Source organism: Lepus europaeus, chromosome 4 (genome assembly GCF_033115175.1).
Source record: "Lepus europaeus isolate LE1 chromosome 4, mLepTim1.pri, whole genome shotgun sequence".
NCBI classification, from domain to species: Eukaryota; Metazoa; Chordata; class Mammalia; order Lagomorpha; family Leporidae; genus Lepus; species Lepus europaeus.
The window spans coordinates 40946235-40972676 of record NC_084830.1 but is presented as its reverse complement, the minus strand read 5'-3'; positions in this window follow the sequence as shown (position 1 = coordinate 40972676).

The following is a 26442-nucleotide window of genomic DNA, read 5'->3' as shown; positions in this document are numbered from 1 at the left end:
CTTCCTTCAGATCCCATCCTTGGTTTTCCTTTAAAAGGTCCTCCTCACACACCCATAGCTGTCGTGGCCTGATCGGGGCTCGTTACATTTTCTCATTATTGGTTTTGGGGAACCCTTAGAGCCACAAAGATTCAGAAACCAAACTGCTGACTAATCCTTGCATGGTGTCGGACACTGAGCCCCGGCTTCCACAAATCCCAGGGTAAAGTTGTATGGAGAGAAGTCCCCTTCATCTGAAAGCCCTTCTATTTGGAGAAGTTCCAATGAACAGAGTCATCTGGAGTTCACTGACAATGAGATTTGGTCACTGTTTTTCATTTCTTAGTCAAGAGCCTGGAAGCAAAGTGCGGAGTCTGACACAACGATGCCAGCTTGAGGGATTGAAGATCACGATATTCCCCGGGGCTCTCTCGTCCCCTCAAGCCGCACAGCTCTACTGCTGTGCTGCCATTCATCAAATGCCTTCATCTGTGCTTCCAGGAATAAGAAGTGGAGCAGCGGACTCAAGCCTGTGCCAGCTACACGGAGGATCACCCAGAAAGCAGCCGGCATGATGGCCTGCTAACAACTCCATTACCGCAACTACTGGGAGACAACACCCTGAACGGGGAAGGCAGGACACAGCGAGGCTGGGAGTTAGCAGCCGAGACAAAGCAGCATGAGCAGAAACCCAGGTTCAGCAGTCAAGGTAAGAAGATGGTGGTATTGTCTGTCACTAAGGCACCCAAGAGCTCACAGAAAGTTGGCTGCACAGCTACACCACGTTGCGCTCTGCAAGTTTAGAGGCTCTGATTCTTAGAGCAGAAATGATTTGACTGGAGACTAAAGACCCACTAAACTGGAAGTCCAGATGCCACCTGGCCACTGGGGATTCCTTGTGTGCCTGAACCAATAAGTGAAGAATAGGGTTACTCTTCTGGCTGGCCTGACTTATCCCAACTTCCAAAGGGAAGTGGTGCTCTTGCTACACAGCTGGTAGAGAGGTAGGGAGGATTATGTCAAGGACATGGGCAACACCCTGAGCTGTTTCTTTGTAATGTTTACTATCTACTTTTATTTGAAAGGCAGAGGAAGAGAGAGAGAGAGAGAGAGAGGATCTTCCACCCACTGCTTCACTCCCCAATTGGCCACAACAGTAGGAGTTGGGCCAGTACTAGACCTGCATCCCGGCCCCCCACATGCATGACAGGGGCCCGAGCACTTGAATCAGCATGTGCTGCCCACCCCAACCCCCAGGGCGCACATTAGCAGGAAGCTGGATTGGGGCAAAGGCAGAACTCAAGTCCAGGCACTCTGACACGGGACGCGAGCATCTGTTCCTAGTAATGGTTTCAACTGCCAGGCCATAAAGCCTGCCCCAAAGGTGCTTCTGAATCCTCCTATAGCCAAGAGTAAAAGTCAATGAAAAGCCACAAAAACAAAACAAAAGAGAAAAAACAGGACTACTACAATGCAGACTCCCTGGGAATGAAGGTTTGAGTAACTCCATCAGGTAAAAAACTCTGACTGGTTAAGATGCTGGCTGAGGGCAAAGAAAACATGAAATAACAGTGGAAAAAGGAAGTTCAACAGCTGTCTTGCAACTATTTATAGATCTGAGGATGGTAATAGTTATACATGTCCTTCCTTATTTGTTATGTGTATTTTGTGTATTTACATAAAATGTGTGTGCATACATATGAGGAGACTTCAAAAAAATCATGGAAAATAGAATTAAAATGTAAGCCTAATTTTATGTAAAAATTTTGAAATCCATGCATAGTTTTTTCAAACTAAATATTCATTTTCTGTGAACTTTTTAAAGTCCTCTTGCATACAGTAATCTGTATATGCGGGTACTCCAAAAAGTTCATGAAAAAATGGATTAAAGATAAAATTATAGGAGCAGGCATTTGATCTGGATGGCAGTGAAGACGCTGCTTGGGATGCCCCCATCACTGATCGGAGCGTCTGGGTTCAAGTTCTGGCTCCACTTATAATTGCAGTGCATGTGTGGTGCAGCAAGTGACGGCTGCAGCGCTTGAGTCCCTGTGACCCACGCGGGGGACCCCGGCTGAGCTCCCAGCTCCTGGCTCTTGCCCACTGTGAGCATTTCTACAGTCAACAGCAGAGGGGAGACACTGCTTTCCCAGGCCATAGCAGAGAGCTGGATCGGAAGTGGAGCAGCCAAGATGCGAACCGGAGCCCATATGGGATGCCGGCACTGCAGGAGTTGGCTTTACCCACCACATCACAGTGTCGGATCCCATGCAGAGTTTTTTGATAGTGCATACTCCCATAACCTTTTTGAAGATTCCTTGTATGAATGCTATATATAAAATTAGTATGGATGCTAATTATTATTTAATTAGGTATTAGTAAACTTATTTATAATTTCTCTACCCTTCTCATTTCCTTTACTTTCAAATATAAAGAGATGGTGATTATGGTTACCTTTAAAACTCATCTTTTTCTTTTTTTTTTTTTAATATTTATTCTATTTATTTGACAGGTTTTGTTATAGAGAAGTAGAGGCAGAGAGAGAGAGGTCTTCCATCCATTGTTTCACTCCCCAGATGGCCTCAATGGCCGAAACTGTGCCGATCCGAAGCCAGGAGACTCTTCCCAGTCTCCCACGTGGGTGCAGGGGCCCAAGGACTTGGGCCATCCTCCACTGCTTTCCCAGGCCTTAGCAGAGACCTGGACTGGAAGTGGAGCAGCCGGGACTAGAACCAGTGCCCATATGGGATGCCGGCGCTGAGCCACAGCACCAGTCCCAGCGCAACTCATCTTTAGGTAATAAAATATCCAGATGGCATTTCAACTGAACTTGAAGTAATTAACATAGTCCAGAAATATCTACCATAGTTATCTTGTGGAGATCAACTCAACAACTGGAACCAGCAGCCAGAGCCAGGAATCCAACCCAGACCCTCCAATAGGCCTTCTAGACATCTTAGCCACTAGCCTAACCACCCACTCCTGATTTAACGTGATAATAACAGAGAGGTGTGGATCTAAATCTACTATTTTGCAACTTGTTTACTATTTTTTACCTCAGGTCTTGTTGTCTTCCTTGTTTTCTGCCCTTGTTATTTTTGATTTTTTAAATTAATTAAAAAAAATTTTTTTTTTGACAGGCAGAGTGGACAGTGAGAGAGAGAGACAGAGAGAAAGGTCTTCCTTTTTGCCATGGGTTCACCCTCCAATGGCCACTGCGGCCGGCACATCGCGCTGATCCGAAGCCAGGAGCCAGGTGCTTCTCCTGGTCTCCCATGCAGGTGCAGGGCCCAAGCACTTGGGCCATCCTCCACTGCCTTCCCAGACCAAAGCAGAGAGCTGGCCTGGAAGAGGGGCAACCGGGATAGAATCCGGAACCCCGACTGGGACTAGAACCTGGTGTGCTGGCACCGCTAGGCGGAGGATTAACCTGTTAAGCCGACAAAGAGGATTTTCATGAGATGGAAACTAAAGGAAAAGCCATAGCAGAGAGCTGGCTTGGAAGAGGGGCAACCGGGATAGAATCTGGCGCCCCAACCGGGACTAGAACCCTGTGCGCCAGCGCAGGATTAGCCTGTTGAGCCACGGCACCAGCCTAAATTAATTTATTTTTGTTTATTTGAAAGGCAGAAAGACAGATAAAGAGACAGATATAAACAGAAGATCTTCGATGCTTTGCTTCACTCTCCAAATGCCTCCAGCAGCTAATACAGGGCCACACCAAAGCCAAGAGCCCAGAATTCAGACCAGGTCTCCTACATGAGTAGCTGTGGTCTAAACACTTGCGCCATCACCTCCTGCCTCCTAGGGTGTGCAACAGCAGGAAGCTGGACTCAAAGGAGGAGATGGGTCTCAGATTCAGGCACTCTAAGATGTGGGCACCCCAACCAGTACGTTAACCATGGCATCACACGCCCACTCCTCTTTATTTTGATACTATTTCATTTTATCTCCTTCGTTGACTCATTAGCTACAAGGGTACCTCAAAAAGTTTCTTGAACGTGGATTTAAAATATAAATTTTCGTGTAAAAATTTTTTGAAGTCCATTTCTTGTTTTTTGATAATACACATTTCTATGAACTTTTTGAAAACCCCCAGTATCCAGGGATTTCAAAACGTTTTGCACAAAACTAAATGTATTAATTCCATTTCCCAGGGACTTTTTGAAGTAGCCTTGTGTGCCTCCTTTCACTTACCTTTCTGGATAACTGCTTCAGTGAATTTTAGCAATGATTTTAGTGATTACATTACTGGTTGCTTTTTTAAAAAAATTTTTAGTGATGTCTTTATCATAGTAGTGATATATCTTCAAATAATAATAGTAATATAAGTATACCATCAAGTAGTAATAGACCATTTCACATATAGTATAATAACATTACAGAGGCTGGCATTGTGGCGTAAGGAGGTAAAGCCTCCACCTGCCATGCTGGGATCCTGTGTGGGCATGGATTCATGTCCCGGCTGCTCCACTTATGATCCAGGTCCCTGCTAATGGTCTGGGAAAGCCGCGAAAGATGACCCAGGAGTTTGGGCCCCTGCCACTCACATGAAAGATCTGAGGAGGCTCCTGGCTTCAGCCTGGCCCAGTCCTGGCTGTTGCGCCCATCTGGGAAGTGAACCAACAGATGGAAGATCTCTCTCTGGTTCTCCCTCTAAGTCTGTCAAATAAATATTTTTAAAAACCATAATAATATAGTTCTATCATTCCTTTTCTAGCCTTTGTTCTACTTTTTCTTTTTTCTTTTTTTTTTTTTTTTTTTGGACAGGCAGAGTTAGACAGTGAGAGAGAGACAAAGAGAAAGGTCTTCCTTCCATTGGTTCACCCCCCAAATGGCTACCATGGCCAGTGTGCTGCAGCTGGCATGCTGCGCCGATCCAAAGCCAGGAGCCAGGTGCCTCCTCCTGGTCTCCCATGTGGGTGCAGGGCCCAAGCACTTGGGCCATCCTCCACTGCCTTCCCGGACCATAGCAGAGAGCTGGACTGGAAGAGGAGCAACCAGGACTAGAACCTGGCGCCCATATGAGATGGAAACTAAAGGAAAAGCCACAGCAGAGAGCTGGACTGGAAGAGGGACAACCAGGACAGAATCCGGCACCCCAAGCGGGACTAGAACCTGGGGTGCCAGTGCCGCAGGTGGAGGATTAGCCAAGTGAGCCACGGCGCCAGCCAAACCTCTACTTTTTCATACATTTTACTTCTACATGTTATAAATTTAATGGTATTTTTATTTAAATAGCTAATTATATATTTTTAATTTTAACATATTTTCATATTTTATATTTATTCTAATATTTTTCCCTTCTGGTGCTCTTCTTCCTTTAAGCAGATCCAGATTTCCATCTGGGATCATTTGTTTTCTTGGCAAACTTTTCTTATTTTTTATAGTGAAGTTCTGTTGTTAATAAATTCTTTCAAATTGTATGTCTGAAAACAGTCTCCTGATTTAAACTCTTCACTAAGGAGTCTCCTTTCGGCCGGCGCTGTGGCTCACTAGGCTAATCCTCCGCCTTGCGGCGCCGGCACACTGGGTTCTAGTTCCAGTCAGGGCGCCAGACTCTGTCCCGGTTGCCCCTTTTCCAGGCCAGCTCTCTGCTGTGGCCAGGGAGTGCAGTGGAGGATGGCCCAAGTGCTTGGGCCCTGCACCCCATGGGAGACCAGGAGAAGCACCTGGCTCCTGCCATTGAATCAGCGTGGTGCGCTGGTCGCAGCGCGCCAACCGTGGCGGCCATTGGAGGGTGAACCAACGGCAAAAAGGAAGACCTTTCTCTCTCTCTCTCTCTCACTGTCCACTCTGCCTGTCAAAAAATAAAATAAATAAAAATAAAAAAAAGAAGTCTCCTTTCATTCTTAGCTTGTTCCTCTTTCCATTATGTATCTTTCTTCTATAGCTAATTTTTTAATTTATTGATTTTCAAAGATTCATTTATTCATTTGAAAGTTAGAGAGAGAGAGAGAGAGAGAGAGAGATATCTTCCATCTGCTGGTTCATTCCCTAAATGGCTACAATGGCCAATGCTGGGCCAGGCCAAAGCCAGGAACCAGGAGCTTCAACTGGGTCTCCCATGTGGGCACAGGGTCTCAAGGACTTGGGCCATCCTCTGCTGCTTTCCTAAGCATATAAGTAGGGAGCTGGATGGGAAGTGGAGCAGCCAGGATCTGAACCGCTGCCCATATGGGATGCTGGCACTGCAGATGGTAACTTAACCCACTATGCCATAGCACCATCTTTCTATAGCTAATTTTTACATATTTACCACTGGTTTCAAGGAATTTGATTTAGATGTGCCACTACGTAGTTTTCTTCATGTTTCTTATGCTTGCAGTACATTCTGTGTCTTTAATCTGTGGGTATTTTTCTTCCATCATATTTGGAAATGTTTACCATTATTTCTTCAAATATCACTCACTCAGATACCTATTTTAGGAACTCAGAATACACATGTATTAGACTATTGAAAGTTGTATCACAGCTCACTGATGTTCTGTTTTTTGCCACTGTTTCTTTCTCTGGTTATTTCCTATCACTATGTCTTCAAGTTCAGTCATTGTTCCTTCTGTAGTATCTAATCTGTTTTTAATCCCATGCAGTGCATTTTTAATTGCCAACATTTCACTTTGGGTTTTCTTATATTTTTCATGTCTCTCCCTAATATAAATATTATTTTGTCTATATTTCAAACATGTTGAAATATATTTGTGATTTTTTTTTTTTTTTTTACAGGCAGAGTGGATAGTGAGAGAGACAGAAAGAAAGGTCTTCCTTTGCCGTTGGTTCACCCTCCAATGGCTGCTGCGGCCAGCGCATCGTGCTGATCCGAAGCCAGGAGCCAGGTGCCTCTCCTGGTCTCCCATGCGGGTGCAGGGCTCAAGCACTTGGGCCATCCTCCACTGCCTTCCCGGGCCATAGCAGAGAGCTGGCCTGGAAGAGGGGAAACCGGGATAGAATCCGGCGCCCCAATGGGGACTAGAACCCAGTGTGCCGGCGCCACAAGGCGGAGGATTAGCCTGTTAAGCCACGGCACCGGCCGAAATATATTTGTGATTATATAAATGCTCTTGTCTACCAGGTCCATTATCTATATCATTTCTAAGTGTTTATATTCATTCATTTTTAACCTCAGTATGAGTTATATTTTCCTGCTTCTTCACATGCTTGATCATTTTTATTAGATGAAAGGCATTGTGAATTTTACTATTTTGGATGCTAAATCTCTTGATACTCCTTTAATTATTCTAGAGCTTTATTTTGGGATACAATTAAGTCATTTGGTAGCACTTTGATCCTTTTCCTTTCAAGCTTGTTTGGCTGGACAAGAGTAGCTTTCATTCCAGGTCTAAAGTTTTCCACATTACTGAAGTTAACTCTAGCTGCCCTGGGCCTGTGTACTGGAAGGTCTTTCTGCTGTAGCTTGGAGAGCATGCACTGTTCCCAGATCTATATGAATGATGGTGATTTTTCCAACCGTCTTTTGCTGATAGTTCTTTGCCCAGCCCTGTTTTCCTTACATTTATGCTTTAAGCAATACTCAGCTGGAGTCTCAAGAGGGACTCTCCACAGATCTCTTGAATTCCCCTTTTAGGATACTCTCTTCTGTCAGGTTTGTGACCTTAAAATTGTAACCATCTATACCTGGTCAAATTCTCAACTCTGTCTCTTTAGTTCAGAGAAACCACTGAGCTCTACCTGGGCTCCCCCTCTCTGGCAGTACGCTGGGGCAGGCAGTAGCCCAGCTTGTTGGTTTGCCTTCTCTCAAAGATCACTCTCCTGTACTCCTGGTCATTGATCTGGAAAACTATTGTTTCATGTACTTTCTACTTGTCTGTTCCTTGACCATGACCAGAAGTGGGAGTCATGTTGACTATTTTAAACTGAAAAATGCTTGCATATGGTTTAAAAAAAAAAAAACTAGACAATACAAAAGGGAACATATTGAAAATTAAGTCTTCGGAGCGAGACCAGAAGTTAGGGACACCAGTGGGCCTGCGGCAGGAGTAAGATTCCGGGCAAGAAGCTTTTGGGTTTAGGAAGCTGTCATGGTCATGACCGCCCAAGGGAACCTGGTTGTGAACAGAGGCCTGTGCTTCAAGTGGGCCACTGAGCTCAGTGGGCAGAGCAGAGGCAGCAGGAGCCAAAGTGACCAGAGCAGTGGCTGGGGAGACTCACTGTACCGTCGGTTACCTGGACAAGGAAGCGCATGATAGCAACATGCAAAAGGCTGACCAGATCATAGCGGTGAAGTGCCGAGCTGTTCTGCTAGTGCTGCCTTAATTGTCTCTGTTCCTCATTGGACGGCCAACTCCTTCAGCTCTGCATCGGTTACCCACTGCTGCATGACAAATCAGCAGCTAAAATAGCATTTCTTACCCCACAGTTCCTGGGAGTCAGCAAGCTGAGAGCAGTGAATCTCTTGGTTCTGGCTCTGGGTCTCCTGTGAGGTCACAGACAAGCTATTAGATGAGGCTGTGGTCTGGAGAACCCACTTCCAGGCTCTGTCATGGGGCTGTGGGCTGGAGGCCTCAGCTACTTCCTACAAGGGCTGCTCACTGATGCCTTCCCCAGAGAGAGTGGTCAGAGGGTGTGTGTGTGTGTGTGTGTGTGTGTGTGTCTGTGTGCAATGAAGACAGAGGCCACAGTGTCTGTTATAACACACTCTCACTTCTCTACACACTGCTGAACACTGTGGGAAGAAGGCTCATACGTATCTTAAAGACAAATGTAGCCCCAGAACCCAACACAGTACCCGACATACAGGGAGCCCCAGACTCCCCAAATATTTATTTGCATCATGATCTCTAGGGAAAAGAAATTAGGGGTGGAGTTTCAGATTCGGAAGGAGACAGCAAATAAACAATGGATGTGACCATGGCCCTTAGAGGGAACACATAGAGTGGCTGCTGTGAACCCAGGCTAGCATGGGGGAGACAGAGACTGGAACAAAAAGCGGGCTGGGAGGATGGAGTAGCCCAGCCCCACGGCAGGCTCAGACAAGAGGAGAAGCATAGCATCCATATGAAAGGAGGAGAGGTTTGGATAGGAGGCAGCAGTCAGGAGTGTCGGATGCTGCAGGAGACCTAACAAGATAAGACCGAAGACGTGCTAACTGATCCAGAAGCCATCCAAGAGGATGGTTAGGGCAAAGTTGGATTACAGGATCAAGACCTCGAGGAGGGGGCCAGCATTGTGGTACAGGGAGCTAAGCTGCTGCCTGCAACTCCACCATCCCATATGAGAGCACCAGTTCTAGTTCCAGTTGCTCTGCTTATGGTTAGAAAAAACAACAACAACAACAACAACTAGACAATACAGAAGGAAACATGTTGAAAATTAAGTCTTCGGAGCGAGAGTGTGTTATAACAGACACCGTGGCTTCTGTCTTCATTGCACACTCCCCCAGCTCCCTGCTAATGTGCTAGGGAAGGCAGTGGAGGGTCATCCTAGTACTTGGGCCCCTGCTACTCACACAGGAAGCACCAATGGAGCTCCAGACCCCTGGCTTTGACCTGGTCCAGCCCCCACTGCTGCCGCTGTTTGGAAAGTGAGCCAGCAGATGGCTCTCTTTCTCCCCCTCTCTCTCACTCTGCCTTTTAAATCAATCAATATTTTAAAAATAAATGAATAAATGAGAGATGAGAAACTACAGAGAGGTAGATGTAGTCAAAATTTAGCAGCAAAGTAAAGGGGATAAGATATTGAAAAAGCAAAATATCTTATCCATCTTTCCATTACTATAATGAAATGTCCAAGGCTGAGCACTTTATAAAGAAAAGAGGTTTTTCTAGCTCGCAGGTTTTTTTTTTTTTTATTTGATAGATAGAGTTAGACAGTGAGAGACAGAGACAGAGAGAAAGGTCTTCCTTCCATTGGTTCACCCCCCAAATGGCCGCTACAGCCATCGCTGCACTGATCCGAAGCCAGGAGCCAGGTGCTTCTTCCTGGTCTCCCATGCGGATGCAGGCACCCAAGCACTTGGGCCATCCTCCACTGCCCTCCCTGGCCACAGCAGAGAGCTAGACTGGAAGAGGAGCAACTGGGACTAGAACCCAGCACCCATATGGGATGCCGGTGCCACAGGCAGAGGATTAACCACATGAGCCACGGTGCTGGCCCCTAGCTCGCAGTTTTGAAGAGTCGAGGACATGGCAGCAGCTCTAGTGAGGACCTCATAGGGGACGGCATCACAACAGTAGGAGTGCATGTGAGAGGGAGAGACGACACCGGCAGACAGGAAACCAGAGAGAGGGGAAGGACCAGGCCTCCCCTTTGTTTAACAAACATGTTATAAGAACAAACTCAGGGCCCCATGAGAACTGTCTTAATCCCCTCCTAGGCTGCTGTGCTCCTGGACCTGATGACCCTCCAGCAGGCCCCACCAACTCTTAACATCGTCATACTGAGGACAGAGCTCCCAACACATGAACCCCGGGATGCACCTGCAAACTCAATGCAAACCATAGCACAACGGAACAAATCTTTGTCTGGAGCTTCCTACAGGTAGGAGGTTGGCTGGGTTCCGTTACGTGCACAACTTTACTGTGTCCTCATGGAAACCCTGTGAGATGCTATTGCCCACACTGCAGAGAAGGAGAAACTGAGGCTCGGATGAAGAAACTTGCTAAGCCACACAACAGTAAGATAAATAGGGCACTAGCTTGATAAGAAAGCAACACAAGCAATTCGGGAGACAGCATAAGATTGCTTGGGTCACTTGGCATCTTCTTTTTGGTAACACTTATAGGAGAACTATTACAGGGATAGTGCACCTTCTCAACCTTCCTCATATCCCTTGCAGGTAACCCATAGGTAGATGGGTAATCAAAAAGCATAAACTTTGTGTCCTGCAAAGGGCCTAACCGGATACCAAGTTTTTACTTAATATTTCTTTATTAACTTCAGTCCATACAGCAGTAGCACTAGCATTCTCCTTGCAATTGTTAAACAAATAACCCAATAACTGACATGGATGGGGAAATGACCTGAGACCTTTGAAATCTAAGGCATCCAGGCTTCATTCGGTGATTTTCATTTGCGCTCTCAGAGAGTTATGCTGATGTTGCAGGACTGAGAAGCAGTTTGGGGTGTTGCGATCATCTTGCCCAATAAGTAGAGAGCCTAGCAGAGAATGAAATCAACAGAGCAGAAATCAGAGCTGTGGCATGGTGAGAAGCCAGGCCCTGCTGGTACTACCTGAGCCACCAAATCCATCTTCCCTGTGGCTGGCCTCTCCTGTAACTGATAATCTATAAATTCCTGGGCCAGCGCTGTGGCGTAGTGAGTAAAGCCACCACCTGTAGTGCTTGGCATCCCATATGGGCACCAGTTCAAGTCCCGGCTGCTCCACTTCCCATCCAGTTCTCTGTTGTGGCCTGGGAAAGCAGTAGGAGATGGCCCAAGTCCTTGGGCCCCTGCACCCACATGGGAGACCTGGAAGAAGCTCCTGGCTCCTGGCTTTGGATCGGCACAGCTCCAGCTATTGTGGCCAACTGGAGAGTGAACCAGCAGATGGAGGACCTTTCTCTCTCTCTCTCTCTCTCTGCCTCTCCTTCTCTTTCTGTGTAATTCTGACTTTCAAATTAAATAACTCTTTTAAAAAGTCTATAAATTCCCTTTTTAGTCAATTCAGTTAGGGTTGAATATTCTAGGGGTTTCTTTCCCTTGCTAAGTGACACCCTGAGTGTATTTATAGACTGAGAAAGAGTTACTCAGTAGGAAATTATTCGGGAGATAATATAAGTAGAGCTTTATTTTATGTTTATACTCTCCTATTTACCCAGCTCTGGAGTAACACGGGCTGTCATATTTCATTCCTGTTGGGTGCGCATCCCCATTGCCATTCAGAGGAAAGCCTCTAGGGCCCAGAGTGAGCTCGGTACCCAAAGAATGACTGCATGCCATGGTTGTTTTGCCAAAAGCAAAAATCAGCTCAGAACACACTTTTTAATTTCTAGAACTCCCCCACCCCATGAGTTCATGTGAACCCCACTGAGCCCTCGAGAATTGACTCCATGTTGGAAAAGTGGCCCCTCAATTTTTCCTCAACCCTATCCCACCCTAAAGCTAAACAAGGGGCTTCCTGTCGACGTGCCGTAATGCCTCCCACGGATGGGGACCAGAGCTCTCTCCATAACTACCATGGAGCTGTTTGATTGTTAAATGACCAGGGCAACTCCAGGCTCTGATGAGCTCCATTAAAGCACGGAGGAGCCACAGTCCACGCGAGGAAATGAGTGTTGGGAAGAAACGAGGTTGTGCTGCTCTCTCGGACACCTTCCCCTGAGCTCCACGTGCACTAATGAAAGAGCCTGTGATTTGCTGCTCGGAAATAATGAGCAGCAATCGGCGAAACACACTTTTTCTTAATATCTAGGGGCTGCTTTCATTAACAGCCTTTGGTCTGGCTCCACTTATCAAGCTTTGAGGCTAAAGGGAAAATAAATTGCACCTAATTTACATGAAGACAGAGGTTTAGCAGGAAAGCTTTCATCTGATTGCATGCAGTATTGTGGAAGGAGAGCAACTGGCACGCATCTGCAATTATTTTATTTGTGGGCTTCCATTTATTTAAAACCTTACAACATGTCTGAGTTTTTACTTCTCCCTAGTGCGCTGCTGAAAATTAGAACTGGTGAGAGAAGAGAATGGTCTATGCCCTTTCAAAAAAAAAAAAAATCCCAGGTCTTCAAAAGGTTTATAGAAAATGTGTATTATGAAAAAATCATCATGCATGGATTTAAAACATTTTTACACCAAAATCAACTGATCTTTTGGGTCTATTTTCCTGTAAATGTTTTTGAAATATTCTTGTATTTTTGCTGGAAAGAGTGATGGCACAAATTGTAAGAAGCTTGGCAACACAGTGACTTGGGATGCAGGCGAAAGTTTTTCCCAGAGTATAATTGAATTTCACTGGGAAAGTTAGGAAACTGTTCATTGTCTAAAAATGTTTTATCTCACTCTGTCCGGTCATTTGGAAATCTGGGAGCACACTGCAAAGTCCACATTAAGTCAAGTTTCCTTCAAAGGGCTTCCTTCCTAAATCAGTCAGTTCTTATATCCACTGCCATTCGCATAGAGTTGGACAGAACTGGAGCCGGATAGCCAAAACATGACGTAGCAGGCCACGTGACAACACGGGAAACCAGCCTTGCGACTGGAGACGTGAGGCATTCCAAGGTTCTGCGAGGTGTGCTCCTAGGAGTCCTTCACCGAGATGGACGCTGAAAGCAAAGTGTAGGCGCAGCAAAGAGAGGCACAGCAAGGCTGGCCGGCCATTACTGGGCTGGTCATTCCTTACCCCGAGATGTGAAGAAATGCAGCCGGCCATTGAGCCACGCATCTGCTGGGGCTACGAGATTTTTCTGGGGGGCCTCAGAAAGGCCTACAGAATGGAGAGAGCAAATGGGATTTATTTTTATTTCCTCATGGATATGGTTTACTCCATGGGCAGCTAATTCTCTTGCACTTTTTTAAAAAAAGATTTATCTTATTTATTTGAAAGTCGGAATTACAGAGAAAAAGGGAGAGAGGGAGAGAGAGGGAGGGAGGGAAAGAGAGAGAGATCGATCTTCCATGTGCTGGTTCACTCCCCAAATAGCCGCAACAGCCAGGGCTGGGCCAGGCTGCAGCCAGGAGCCAGGAGCTTCATCTGGGTCTCCCACATGGATGCAGGGGCCCAAGCAATTGGGCCATGTTCCGCTGATTTCCCAGGCACATTAGTAGGGAGCTGGGTTGAAAGTAGAGCAGCCTGGACTTAAACTGGTGCCCATGTGGGACTCCAGCATCACAGGCCATGGCTTTACCCACTATGCCCCCTCCCCTGCACTGGCAGGTCGGGTCATCAGTAAGCCCAGCGGCCACAGAGGACGCTGCCATCCCTCCCGGGTGTGGAAGGGGAGGAAGAAGCATCCATGGAGACCCAGGGCTTCAACACAAGGGCCCTGCAAAGGCTCTCCCTTCCTCCCTCTGAGACACGTCCCTGATCAAGGTTGCATGGGGGTAGTTTGAGTTGGAAAATATGTCGGCCGACAAATACTAAAGAAACACTCATTAGAGATCTGGTATTGAGTTAGACTTGTGCAAGACACAAAAAGGTTGATAACTCAATGCTTGTCCTTAAAATATCTGGACACATAGCCGGCGCCGCGGCTCACTAGGCTAATACTCCGCCTTGCGGCGCCGGCACACCGGGTTCTAGTCCCGGTCGGGGCACTGATCCTGTCCCGGTTGCCCCTCTTCCAGGCCAGCTCTCTGCTGTGGCCCGGGAGTGCAGTGGAGGATGGCCCAAGTCCTTGGGCCCTGTACCCCATGGGAGACCAGGAGAAGCACCTGGCTCCTGCCATCGGATCAGCGCGGTGCACCGGCCACAGTGCGCCTACCACGGCGGCCATTGGAGGGTGAACCAATGGCAAAAAGGAAGACCTTTCTCTCTGTCTCTCTCTCACTGTCCACTCTGCCTGTCAAAAATAAAAATTAAAAAAAAAAAATCTGGACACACACGGAGATCTGAGTGCTGTGCCATTGGAGCCATCAGGACTGGAGGCCATTTCTTTTTGGGAGCCATTCCTTCCTGCTGTCTACTCATCACAAGTCAATAAAGCTTTCCTTTAAGGGGGAAAAAAGCCATAAAAACTTCCAGAGCCTGGTCCCTAGGAAGAAGGAGCTGCAGAAGCATGTCTGAGGATTTGCTGTACTTTCATTGGTTATCTGGTGCTGGTCAACAAAGTACCTAAAGTTTCCCTCTTAGAATAACATACATTTCTTATCTGACAGTTTCTGTGGCTCAGGAATCCTCTCACAGCCTAGCTGGGACCTCTCCTTCCGGTACTTTTACAAAGCTGTAGTCAGCCAAGGCTGTGGTCTCATCTGAAGGCTCAGCTGGGGCGCGACCACTTCCAAATGTACTGCCCTGGGGGTGTGCGCATCTGTTGACTGTCGGCCTGAGACGGTCTTCCATTCCTTGCCACAGGGACCTCTAAGCCAGCGATTCTGCCAACAAGACAGAGTGTGTGGTGTTTAGTAACCTCACCACAGACACAGCATGCTGCCACCTCTGCTGGATCCCGTGGGTCTGAAGCGAGTCAGTAGGACCAGCCCATGCTCAAAGGCAGAGGACTGTACAGGGGTGTGGGTACCACAAGGTGGGAGACCACTGAGGCCACTTGAGATGTCAGTTTACCAAACTTGGGCAGTACATGTGCACGATGAGACTCAACAAGGCCTTGTAAAGATCAAAGGGAGTTGGGAAAGCCAGACCAGAAAGAACTCACTGATAGCTAGAAAAGTCCCAAATATTCAGAATTTAAGCAGTATACTGGTAAAGACCCTGTGGGTCAAAGGGAGGAGAGGAGGGATCATAAGGAAAATTAGAAAACACCTGGTCTGAATAACAATGAACATGCAATATACAAAAATTTGGGTTTGCGGGCTGGCACTGTGGAGTAGAAGGTTAAGCCTGTGCCTGCAGTGTTGGCATCCCATGTGGGCACTGGTTCAAGTCCCGGCTGCTCCACTTCCGAACCAGCTCCATGCTAAAGAGCCTGAGAAAACAGCAGAAGATGGCCCAAGTCCTTAGACCCCTGCATCCATGTGGGAGGCTCAGAAGAAGCTCTTGGCTCCCGGCTTTGGACAGGCCCAGCTCCAGCCATTGTGGCCATTTGGGGAGTGAACCTACAGACAGATCTCTCTCTCTCTCTCTCTCTCTCTCTCTCTCTCTCTCTCTCTTTCTCCCTCTTTCTCTGTAACTTTGTCTTATAAATCTTTTTTAAAAAAATTGGAGGTTGCAACTAATACTATAATGAAGGAAAAATCATAACCTTAAATGTTTATAGAGAGGAGAAAGGTTTAAAATCAATGACATAGGGGCGGGCACTGTAGCATAGTGAGTAAAGTCACCGCCTGCAGCACCGGCATCCCATATGGGCACCAGTTCGAGTCCCAGCTGCTCCACTTCTGATCCAGCTCTCTGCTATGGCCTGGGATAGCAGTAGAAGATGGCCCAAGTTCTTGTGCTCCTGCACCTGTGTGGGAGACCTGGCGGAAGCACCTGGCTCCTGACTCTGGATTGGCACAGCTCTGGTCTTTGCAGCCAATTGGGGAGTGAACCAGCGGATAGAAGACCTCTCTCTCTTTCTCTCTCTGCCTCTCATTCTCTCTATGTGTAGCACTGACTTTCAAATAAATAAATAAATCTTTAAAAAATAAGTAAAATCGGGGCCAGCACTATGGCACAGTGGGTTAAAGCCCCAGCCTGCAGCACCAGCATCCCAGCTCTGGTTTGAGTCCCAGCTGCTTCTCTTCTGATCCAGCTCTCTCCTATGGCCTGGGAAAGCAGTAAAAGATGGCCCAAGTCCGTGGGCCACGGCACCCATGTGGGAGACCTGGAAGAAGCTCCTGGCTCCCGGCTTCGGAACAGCTCAGCTCTGGCTATTGCAGTCATTTGGGGAGTGAACCATCGGAATGGAAGACCTCTCTTTCTCTGGCTCTACCTTTCTTTGTAACTCTGTCTTTGAAATAAATAAAATAATTCTTTAAAAAAAAAAAAAAAGAAATAGCCGGCGCCGCGGCTCACTAGGCTAATCCTCCGCCTTGCGGCGCCGGCACACCGGGTTCTAGTCCTGGTCGGGGCACCGATCCTGTCCCGGTTGCCCCTCTTCCAGGCCAGCTCTCTGCTGTGGCCAGGGAGTGCAGTGGAGGATGGCCCAAGTGCTTGCGCCCTGCACCCCATGGGAGACCAGGAGAAGCACCTGGCTCCTGCCATCGGATCAGCGCAGTGCGCCGGCCGCAGCGCGCCTACCACGGCGGCCATTGGAGGGTGAACCAACGGCAAAAGGAAGACCTTTCTCTCTGTCTCTCTCTCACTGTCCACTCTGCCTATCAAAAAGTAAAAAAAAAAAAAAAAAAAAAAAAGAAATAAAATCGATGACATAAGTTGGTAGCTAAAGAAGTTACAAAAGATAGCAAATTAAACCTGAAAAAAGTAGAAAAATGAACAAAATATACAATAGAAATCGATGAAATAAAAAAGACAATACAGAAAATTAATATCAATAGATTATTCTCTGAATAGATTGCAATTGATAAACTGCTAGCAAACCTAACCAAGAGAAAACCCAAATCATCAGTCTCCACACAGAGAGAGGGGATGCGACTACAGAAACCACAGCATCCAAAGCAAATGAAGGGAACAATATGAACAACTTGACGGCAATATATTCAGTAATTTAGAGAAAATGGACAAATTTCCTGTAAAACTCAACTTATCAAGCAGTGCCATCTGTCTATGACAGAAGCTCCCTGGCTCTCTGTTTGGAATCTGATACGGAGAAGTGCCGCGGTCCAGCCTCGGCAGGTCCAGGGGGTCCCGAAGGAGGGGAGGCATCAGCGAAGAAAGGAGATGAGGAGACGGGGTTTAGGGAGCAAGGGACGGATCACTCTGCTGTTCCTTCTCAGAGCTTTATTTCATACTCTTTTTACACACACTTTTCATTAAGCCTTCTTCCTCCTAAGCCTCTATTCTTTCTGAGAAAGAACACATCACAAGTGATCGTCTATGCGTAACCTTTCTCTATTAATCTTGTTTCATTTTCCTTTCATGGCCTCATCATAACCTCCCCATTAATCTTTTCTCTCTTCATAGTGGATGCATCAGCTATATGAAACCTGCTTAACTTATCTAAAGGTGCTAGACAAAAAGTCCAAGGTTTCACAGGTTAATCGATTTATTTTAAAAGGTTAAAACTGTTAAGAGAAAGTTCTAATGATTAGATCCTATTTTTCTAAAGGTAAGGTCCACCCCCAAGAGCTGAGTTTTTTATAGGATCTGTTCCATTGCCTCATGTAGAGTTCCTTGTTCATTTGTTCTACATTTCCAAGCAGGGGCATAACGCCCTAACCTTAGTAAGAATGGCAGAGCTTGTGCATCAATCCACTTGCTGTGATATTAACTAGGTGCCGACCATTCTCTTCATACACTGCTGTGTAAGGCAGTGGGGAGGGGGGGTCTGTGGGAACAAGCACCTGCATGCTCTTTCTGTTCTATTTTCTCATAAAAGTCCTCATGACTCATGTTCCTAATAACATTTTGCTCTAGACAAATTTTAGGAGATTCCTCTATTATTTCTCCAGTCACCTCTTGTAACTCAATTTTTTTTTACAAGGAACAACAATTTCGCTTACATTGATATGCCTGATCCCCAATGCCTACATCATTATTAAGCCTAATAAAAACAACAGAGAAGACAGCTTCAGTTCAGTCAGGGGCTTCCTGCTTTGCAGACTTCCCCTCCTCCAGCTGTGACTATATCATACAGCATGGATGACGTGGCCCCCCGCCAGAGAAGGAACACTACAAACAGTGCGAGGGGAAGCTCTTCAGGACCAAGGGAAAGCACACCAAACTCGCATCTACTGGAAATGACACGGTATTCCTGGGGTTAAGATCTACACATCAATTCTATGATACCGTTTATATGAAGGATCTAGAAAAGGTGACTGGAAAACATACTCAAGGTGGCTAGGGCTCAGGGGAGGGAGCGCTGGAAAGACTGCTAACGGAGATGGGGTTTCTTAGAGGGTGGAGAAGACATTCTGGATGCAATTCTGGTGGTGGTACAACTTTGTCAACCACTGAACTATACACTGCAAAAGGGGAATTGTATAGATTGTATAGCACCTCAATTATATTTCAAAAATAGAAATAGATGAAACATATGAAAAATAGCAAAAAAAAAAAAAAAAAAGGAAGGTAGGAAATGCCACTGTACTCTTACAAGGTTTCTACACTTTTTTCCTGAAGTGATTCAGTATAACGTGCTAAGCTAAAGATGCATGATGGAATCCTAGAGCAAGCAATAAAAGAAATAAGAGTTGGGACCAGCATTGTGGCACAGCAGGTTAAGCCACTACTTGCGACCCCATCACCCCATATCAGGGCCCTGATTCAAATCCTGGTTTTCCTTTCCAATGCAGCTACCTGTTAATGTGCCTGGGAAAACAGCTAAGGCGCCTGCCATCCATGAGGGAGACACAGATGGAGTTCCAGGCTCCTGGCCTCAGCCTGGCCCAGCCCTGGCTGTTGTGAGCATTTGGAGAGTGAAACAGCAAATGGAAGATCTTTCTCTCTCTCTCCTTTCCCTAAATCCCTCTCCCCCTCTCCCCAACTCCTCCCCTTCTCCTCCTCCCTCTCCTACTGTGCCTTTGAAATCAATATTTAAAAAATAATAAAGTCAATGGGGCTAGCATTGTGGCACAGCAGAGTAAGCCACCACCTGCAATGCCAGCATTCCATATGATGAATCCCACTGATTCAAGGCCCAGCTGCTAAACTTCCAATCCAGCTCCCTGCTAATGTGCCTGGGAAAGCAGCAGAGGATGGCCCAAGTGCTTGGACCCATGCTACCCACGTGGGAGACCCAGATGGAGTTCTAGGCTTCTGGCTTCTGGCCTTGACAACTGTGGCCATTTGGGGAGTGAACCAGCAAATGGCAGATTCTCTCTCTCTCTCTCTCCCCCCCCACCACCTCCCTGTCCCCCTCCCTCTCCCTCTCCCTCTCTTTATAACTCTGCCTCTCAAATAAACCTTTTTTAAAAAATTAAGGTAATTGTGGTTAGAAATGCAAAGCCAAAAGCTTCTACTTCCAATCCTGATGGAGTACAAGGACTGGACTTGCCTTTCCTTGATCAAGAACCTGAACACAGTATATGAAGCCATGACTTCCGGACATTGGCAGCCTGCAGCCCAGGTCCAGGAGCCACGAGAATGGAGAAGCAAACAGCCGGACCCTACACTGACCCTAGCCTTGTGCCTGAAGTCAACTTCTGGCTCCTGGGTGCTCTCACTGCAGGGAGTTTAATGCGGATCAGCGTGTGGGGAGACTGAGACAGCCGGTGCACATGTTTCTGCAGGAGAGGAAACCACAAGAAGACCCAGAAATAGGCTTAGGGGTCTGCTTGCGTCTTTGATGAGCGCTGGGTTAGGCATGCATGGGGTGAAATTTCCCAAGGCAGAAACTATAAACATGAAACTGTAAACATTAAGCAACAGGGAATTGTAAACCCAAGATGCCCCAGAGCTCACGAAAGAACGGTGCTCTGACCAATCCAATCGACGCCCCAAATTCCTAAGCATTGTAGGAGGCGGTCTCCGCCTCGGTGCCTGCTTCACAGGGAAAAGCAGCCAGATTTCCATTAAAGACGCAAAGGCACAAAGCAGAAAGGAGACAGGGATAGCCTCGTAGCTACCGCTCTCCATTGTTCATCAATGACTCAAAAAAGAAGAGTTACAAAACGTCCAAAAACGTAAAGGGGAAATTCAACAGAATTCCCTGAGAACGTAGAAGGCCAAGCAAGCAGTGTTTGCAGTTCCATTTTTTCCCTTTTAAAATTCTACAGGAAAGCCGCCCAAAGACTGCAGCACATTTAGGATCACAACACATTTTAGGTGTGATTTCATGCCCCCTGATATCTGCTACTAATTGTCAGCTATCTTTGACCCATTCCCAAAATGGGAGCAGAAGCATTTTAAAATCTCATTTCTATACTGCTAAAGCAGTAAACTAACTAAATAAATAAATATATAAATAAATAAATCAGACATTTCCGGAGGCCGAAAACTATGAAGGGAGCCAGTGATGAGAGTTTGAGTTTTAATGGCTCACATGGAGAAAACAGTCCAGAGCCCACACAAAGGGAAAAATCGAATCTTATCTTTGCATCAGACTAGCACCCCCAAAAGGTGACACCAATGGTGGGAGAGTTAACCCCCATCCCCCAAATAAAAGATGTGCCGCAGAGGCAGGTGGTGGGGAAGCTTGCCTGGGCTCTTGCCTTCCTTCCTCAAGCACTAAGTCTTACTTCTCCTTTAAGAATTCCCAACCACAGGTTCACCCTCTCATAGGTTTGGGGCTACACTCTCCCCTTCTGTGCAGCCAGACAAACCCAAGCTGCGGGTGTATTTTAATGTACTTCCTGATGCATCCTTAGGGCTGCCGAGGGCCTGGAAATAGCACTGCCAGCTCCTGTGGGGAGATGTGCTCTGGATTCCGGCCTCCTAGAATGAAGTGCTGGGGCAACTGTTTGGCCAAGCAGTTGACAACCGCATCCTATCCTGCAGTGCCCAGGTTCAGTTCCCAGCTCTGGCTCCTGACTCTGGCAAGCACCAGTGATGACTCCAGTAGTTGGGTTCCTGGTACCCACATGGGAGACCTGGGTGGAGTTCCAAGCTCCTGACTCCTGACCTGGACACAATTTGGGGCATTTGGGGAATAACTCAGCAGGTGGAAGACCCAATCTTGCTTTCTAATAAATAAATAAATTTGAAAAATAAAAAAAAGAGTTCAAAGTTCAGTAAGGTTTCACACAGACATGCACCAGGGAAGTAATTCTCTGGAAGGAATCAGCCCAGGAACAAATAAATAAAGACCACAAAGATCACAGATATGGAAATAATCATACGCTGAATATAAAGTCAGAATATGTAATGTATGTAAAGAAATAAGATTGAGGGGCCGGCGCCGTGGCTCACTTGGCTAATCCTCTGCCTGTGGCACCGTCATCCCATATGGGCACCAGGTTCTAGTCCCAGTTACTCCTCTTCCAGTCCAGCTCTCTGCTGTGGCCCAGGAGGGCAGTGGAGGATGGCCCAAGTGCTTGGGTGCCTGCACCCGCATGGGAGACCAGGAGGAAGCACCTGGCTCCTGGCTTCGGATTGGTGCAGTGCGTTGGCCGTGATGGCCATTTGGGGGGTGAACCAATGGAAGGAAGACCTTTCTCTCTGTCTCTCTCTCTCTCTCTCTCTCACTGTCTAACTCTGCCTGTCAAATAAGTTTAAAAAAAAAAAGAAAGAAAGAAAAGAAAACAAGATTGAAGTGATGGTAATGGGTAATGGGGTAATGGGACAAGAGCTTTAAAATGATGGAACTGAAAAGAGGAAATAGAGGTTCTCGACCTACCAAACGTACAGCTGAATTCAGGAATCCTTTAGAAAGCTTGAGCCACCATTTGGACACAGAGGAAGAGGAAATTGTTAAGCTGAAAGGTGCAGTTGAGGAAACTAGAGTCTAGGGTCCTTATCTTAACAGCTAATTCAGACAGGGGACTGTGTACCCAGGACAACGGGACATTATTGTAAGTGATGAAAAGATGACCGCAGACTGTGGCAAAGATGGCTAGAGGCCAAACAAAACTCTGCTTGTCCCCTTGTCCAGAGCACAGGGGCGGGGGCCGGCGTTTTGGCACAGCAGGTGTAGCCACTCCTTGTGACGCTGGCATCCCATATGGGAGTGGGGGTCTGAGTCCCTGCTGCTCTGCCTCATCTCCAGCTCCCTGCTAATGCACCTGGGAAGGCTGTGGAAGATGGCTCAAGTCCCGAGGTCCCTGCCACCCACAGGGGAGACCCAGAAGAAGTTGCTGGCTTCTGGCTTCAGATCAGCCCAGCTCCGGCTGTTGCAGCCATCTAGGGAGTGAACCATCGGATGGAAGACCTCTCTCTCTCTCTCTCTCTTCCCACTCCCCTCTAAAATAAAGAGTTGTCTCCAGCTTGCAGGTGTAGATGCTGATACAACTATAGGAGAGGGCAGAGGTACCAGCGGGAGCAGCCGGAAGTGCGAGGTTACCCAAGAGAGATCAACAGCTCTGAAGGGACGCGGGTGAGAAGGAAGCCCCGGGGAGTAGCACGAGGGGCAGCAGCCTACGTTCCGGCATCACTGCATGGAGAAGAACCACCTGACAACCAGGAACACTCGCCTCACACTGTCGTGAGAGCAGAAACAAACTGCTGCTTTGTTGGAGCCATCATACAACCTGGGGCTGGTTTCACAAGAGGATTTCAAAAAGCTTGTGGAAAATGGAATTAAAAGACAAGTTGGTTTTGGTGCAAAAAAACAGCTGAGATCGTGTGATGAGGAGTCTTCAAAAAGATCATGGAAACACATGTTATGAAAAGTATGCAAATATTTGCACCAAAATGAACCTCTTTTAATTCTATTTTTACGGAAACTTTTTCTTCAATAAAGATTTATTTCTTTAAAAGACAGAGAGAGAGAGAGAGAGAAAAAAAATCTTCCATTGCTGCTTTGCTCCCTAAATAGCCATGGCTGAGCCACACCGAAGCCAGGAGCCAGGAGCTCCATCCAGGTCCCTGACGTGAGTGGCAGGGACCCAAACACTTGGGCCATCTTTCACTGTTTTCCCAGGCACATTAGCAGGGAACTGGACCAGAAACAGAACAGCTGGGATTCAAAACAGCACTTGGATGTGGGAGGCTGGCGTCGCGAGCAGCAGCGTAGCCCACTGCTGCACAACACAGGCCCCCTCCACACACCTCCTCAAGTCCCCTCCTGTGTCACAGCCTGGACTATCCTGACTCAAACACGGTGAGAACGTAGGAAGTTTCTATGATGGCAGAGGGCATGGGAACCTACAGAGAGCAAAGCAGAGGCAGCATGGCGAGCTCCCAGATGGAGCTGGAGGCTTCCCGGTTCCCAAGGCCCCGGGAGGACATTCAGCTGCTAATAATACCATCTGCTTGCAGGGAGAACATGGACAGGACACAAATGCAGCGCCGCTGTTTTTGATGGGGATTTCACACCCGCCCGGATAACCGTACCCGGGGCTTGACTCTTTCGCAGAATGTAGGTACCAATAAGTAGCACAAACCCAGCCTGGTTACTACGAGACCGTGTGTATTAAAAGTCAGCTCCCCCAATGCAGCTTTCAGCCAGGCCCCCCTCCTGCCTGCTAGGAACTAGCAGTTTGCATTGGAGAAAAGTCTACAATGGATGTCAAAATTAAAAACTCATGCTCTCTCTGACCCAGAAATTGAATCAAGAATTGATGTTGCTGGCGCCGTGGCTTAACAAGCTAATCCTCCGCCTTGCGGCGCCAGCACACCAGGTTCTAGTCCCAGTCGGGGTTCCGGATTCTGTCCCGGTTGCCCCTCTTCCAGGCCAGCTCTCTGCTATGGCCCGGGAAGGCAGTGAAGGATGGCCCAAGTCCTTGGGCCCTGCACCCCATAGGAGACCAGGAGAAGCACCTGGCTCCTGGCTTCGGATCAGCGAGATGCGCCGGCCGCAGCGGCCATTGGAGGGTGAACCAACGGCAAAAAGGAAGACCTTTCTCTCTGTCTCTCTCTCACTATCCACTCTGCCTGTCAAAAAAAAAAAAAAAAAATTGATGTTACAGATCTACCTCTCTATGTACACACTTTACCAAGGAATTGTATTGTAATATTTTTCCAGGAGAAGCCTACAAAGCATTCTCAGCATGTGTTAAGACAGGGCTGGTTAAATGAATTATAGTGCAGCCATGTATTAAAATACAAAGCAGCCATTACCAAAAGTAAGGCATTATGGAAAATCACTATGGTGGTTTCCCCAAAAACTAAACGTAGGAGACCTGTATGATCCAGTAATTCCACTTCAGATGTACACCCAGAAGAAGAGAGGTACGGACTCAGATATTTGCACATGTTGCATTTATAACGGCATTGTTCACAAGAGCCAGAAGGTGGAAGCAACCCCAGTATTCACAAATAGACGTATGGATAAACAAAACGTGATAATACAATGGAAGATTATTCGGACTAAGAAAGGAAGGCAATTCTTAAGTATGCTACAATGTGGATGAACCTCGAAGACATTACGCTAGTAAAATAAAAGTCACCAGAAGACAGATACTGTGTGATTCCACCTAGATGAGGTACTTAAAATGCACACACACACACACACACGTGGTTGTATAGGATGAAGTATCCAGGAAAGAACCCACAGGCCCAGGTAGGGAACTGGCTGAGGTATCAGGAGTCACTATTAAATACATATCTTGGGGTTGGCGCTGTGGCATAGTAGGTAAAGCCACCATCTGCAGTGCCGGCATCCCATGTGGGCACCAGTTCTAGTCCCGGCTGCTCCTCTTCCAATCCAGCTCTCTGCTGTGGCCTGGGAAAGCAGTAGAAGATAACCCAAGTCCTTGGGCCCCTGCACCTGTGTGGGAGACCCAGAAGAAACTCCTTGCTCCTGGCTTCGGATAGGCACAGCGCCAGGTGTTGCGGCCATTTGGGGAGTGAACCCGTGGATTGAAGACCCCCTCCCCACCCCCTCCTACCCTTCTGTCTGTGTGTAACTCTGACTTTCAAATAAATAAATAAATCTTTTAAAAAATATATGTATCTTTGTAAGACTTTGAACTATGTGCAGGTATGAAGGATTCAAACATTATTAAAGTCTAATTTTAGCAACACCTTGTGCAGTACCTTGCAGCGCTGGTAGCATCTGGTACAGCAGAGGAGAGAGAGATCAGCTATGCTGACGAAATAAATCAAATAGAGAGAGAGACAGGGGAACCCGTGCTGCTTCTGAAACAGGGCAAATAAATCAAGTTGGCCCCCTGGGAACGACTTTTGGGCAGGCACAGGCATCTCCGGATGATTGATTGGGACTAGGCAGGCATGGGCTCGGGGGCTGGACCTGCTCTAGGGGGCACAGTGGGGCCCTTGGAGGCAGTCCAGCAGGGGAATGGCAGGACGAAAGGGAAGGGCACCAGGGGTTGGCCTCCAGCGCGGGCGCAGGCGTGGGCAGTCGCCTGGGGCTCGGCAGGCTGGGAATAGCACGGAGGAAGCTGGGATAAAGGGGGACAATGAGGGCAGCAGAGTGTGCAGAACGGGCCTGGGGCCAGCGGAAGAGGCAGGTGCAGAAGCAGGTGGAGGGAGACAGTGGAGGACAGGAGGCCGGTTCTTTTTCATCCGAAATCACCCCTCCCCTCTGGAGAGTAGGCGGCTGCAGACCCACCTAGGGAGGCTGTTAAACAATACAGGTTCCCGGGTCCCATCCTGGATCTACTACGTCAGAACTGGAGTGGCAGGAGAGTCAGCCATAATGCACGTGCTTAGAGCTCCTGCACTGCCTGCCCCTGAGGGAGGGCAGGTTTCACTTGTCTCCCTGCTTCTCTGTCCCTCTCTTCCCCAAGACAGTCAAAGTGACCTTTTTTTTTTTCCTTAAAGATTTATTTATTTATTTACTTGAAAGAGTTACAGAGAGGGGGGGGGTCTTCAATCCACTGGTTCACTCCCCAGATGGCCAGGAGCTTCTCTGGGTCTCTCATGTGGGTGCAGGGGCCCACATCTTCTACTGCTTTCCCAGGCCACAGCAGAGAGCTGGATCGAAAGTGGAGCAGCCGGGTCTCGAACCAGTGCCCATCTGAGATGCCGGCACTTCAAGCCAGGGCTTTAACCTGCTGTGCCACAGTGCCAGGCCCCAAAGTGACCTTTTAAAGCTCACGTGAAACATGTCACTCATCTGCTCGAAGCTTTCCCTGTCTTCCCCTCCCCTGCGGTGTAGCATCTTCAATCCTTTCCACAACCCCATATTCTGCTCCCAGCTCCCAGCCCCCAGCTCCCCTATCCCACCCACAATGCACTGGTCTTTAGCACCAGCCTCCCTGCTGTTTCTTGACGGAGGACAGAAGGAA